The 2,371-nt window shown below is 40.5% G+C and overlaps 1 protein-coding gene across 2 annotated transcripts in view; it reads left to right on the plus strand.

Moving 5' to 3' along the window:
- Window positions 1-1,893: 1,893 nt before the first annotated feature.
- ATXN2 (ataxin 2) overlaps window positions 1,894-2,371 on the plus strand; it is a 76,759-nt gene continuing 76,281 nt past the window's right edge. For both annotated transcript variants that reach the window (XM_014587650.2, XM_014587651.2), the window contains exon 1: window positions 1,894-1,929. The gene's annotated coding sequence lies outside the window, so the exon portion shown is untranslated. The remainder of the gene's footprint in view (window positions 1,930-2,371) is intronic.

Here is a 2,371-nt window from a genome sequence, read left to right on the forward strand (position 1 = left end):
TACAGTTTCAGAGAGGCAGGATAGGGATGGCCTCATAGCCTAGTAGTTAAAGGAGCTGTATCCTACATGGCTGGATCGAATCGTTCGTATTCTAGCCCCAGCTGCTTGAAAAACACCAGGTGCGTTTGTGGGTGTGTATGGCCAAAATCCTGACAAATCGGAGAAATGGAGACAGTATTGTGAACTTGCGCCATGGAAGGGAGTGTACTTTTTTCCTCTCCCTTTCTGTCTCTCTGTTTCTCTCTGGCAAGCGTAAATACCCCTCTGACTGTTTAAGAAAAGGTGGTGGGATCTAGAAATGAAAAGCTCAGGATGTTCAATCAGAGGCACCTCATTTAAAACACTGGCTGCTTTATAAACTAGATGATTTGGGTCATGATACTTTTTTTCTTTTTTTTTTTTTTGGAGAGATTTTTGCTATAGGGCATGTGCGCTCACCAGTCAGAGACAGAGAGACAGAAAGCGAGAAATCACCCCCCGGGGGGCTGACCACGCCGCTAATCCCTTCTCCTCTCAGGATCTTGGGCACGCACGCACATGCGGCTGGCGTGAGTTTTAAGCCACCGGGTCTGGGACACGAACTGCTGTAGATTATGTGGGAGTCCAGTGACATAGCCATTACGCTAACTGCTGGTCCCTTGGTCATGATACTTAACTGCCAGGATTCCATTTCTTCACCCATAAGGTAGAGGCAGTAAATTAGACATAAAGCCTAGGAAGTGTTTGGCAGTGTCAAGTTCATAGTAAGTTCTTTAAGTGCTTAATTATTAGTCATATTCCGTAGACTGCAGTAATTGTCCTGCGTGTGAAACAGAGAAGTGCAGAATCAGTGTTACAAGTGTAAGGAATCTTGGAGGTCATTTGATCTCAAGTCATTATTGTTTGGATGAGAGGAGGTGAGGAAGGTGACAAGAATCAGAGACCGAGCCTTGGAGTGCTAATAAGATCAGTTTTGCTCCACTGGGAATAGCACCTGGCACACTGCTCGTGCCCCCCCCCCCTTTTTTTTTTAATTTGAATAGTGCTTTTTTTTTAATGTTTTTAGGTTTGGGGTTAATTTGAGTGCTGTTGTTGTTTCATTAAAATTAGATTTCAGACCTGTTCTAGAGCAACTGTTTATGAGAAATGTAACATTTCACTTTATTAATGCTTGTTATTTTCAAGGGTGGTAATCTTTTCTAGAGGAACAAGCCCTGTGTTATATCATTAAGTTCACTTGAAAATAGGGTCCACGTTACTGGAGATGGCTTGACAGATAATTCTTGTATACTGTATCTTGAATCCTTAAAGGAGTCAACAGGACAAAGTACTTGTTATATAGATCCTGAAAAGCACATATCATTTAGAAGTGAAAGTGCTTGGAATGATTTACGTTTCAGTTGTTTCCCATCATTTGTGATCATGTTGGCGTTACCTGGTTTTACAAGCGGGAGGTAGGGGATCAGGGAGGCAGGGGATCTGGGTGTTGACTCGGTGTCAGTTAGGTATGTTGATTGTCACAATAAAATCTGTATTTTGCTTTGAAATATCTCCTCCCAGATAGCTCTTTATAACAATGATTAATTTTGAAGAAAAGATTATTATTAATTTATGTGTGTAGTGTTAGCTTTTTTCTTCTAGTAGGTTACTTTATTTCAGTATCTTTTTTTTTTTTTTTTGCAATAAAGTTCAGGTTGTTTCCCTTTTTTTCACCTTCATGATCCCTGCCTGTGGGTCTCTGGCAGAGCTCATGTAGGGCCATACGTATATAGCCTGTAGAGAGAATAGTAGGTGAGTCTCCACTGCAGGTAGCCTGTTCTTTATTTGAATGGAATTACAAGATATTTTAAATCTGAAAATTTTTAAACTTGTTTAGCCTGTTGAATTTAATAAAAAATATTTAATCTTTTCAGAGGTCGAAACAGTAACAAAGGACTGCCTCAATCTACGGTGAGTAACTTTAATGTTGTTTGTTCATAAAAATTGGTAGCTAAAACATGGCTTCCAACCATAGGCTAAATGCCGACTTAAAAAAATTTGTTTTCAGGGCTGGCAGGTGATGTGGTGGTTAAGGGTGCTGGACTCACATGGCTAACCATGGTTTGTGTCCTGGACCTGACAGCTTGCTTTCTCACTTTCTGTCTCTCTTGCTCTCTCTTATTTTGTCCCTCTCTGGTCAATTTTAAATAAATAAATAAATAAATAAATCTGGTCAAAATTAAATTAATTAATTAAAACAATTCTTTAAAGAACATTTTTTTTGGGGGGAGAGGTTTTTCACTATAGGGCGCGTGCACTCGCCAGATAGAGAGAGACATAGAGACAGAAAGCGAGAAATCACCCCCCAGGGGGGATGGTCACACCGCAATCCCTTCTCCTCCATTCTCCTCCC

This window comes from Tupaia chinensis, unplaced genomic scaffold, assembly GCF_000334495.1.
Source record: "Tupaia chinensis unplaced genomic scaffold, TupChi_1.0 Scaffold000226_1, whole genome shotgun sequence".
NCBI lineage: Eukaryota > Metazoa > Chordata > Mammalia > Scandentia > Tupaiidae > Tupaia > Tupaia belangeri.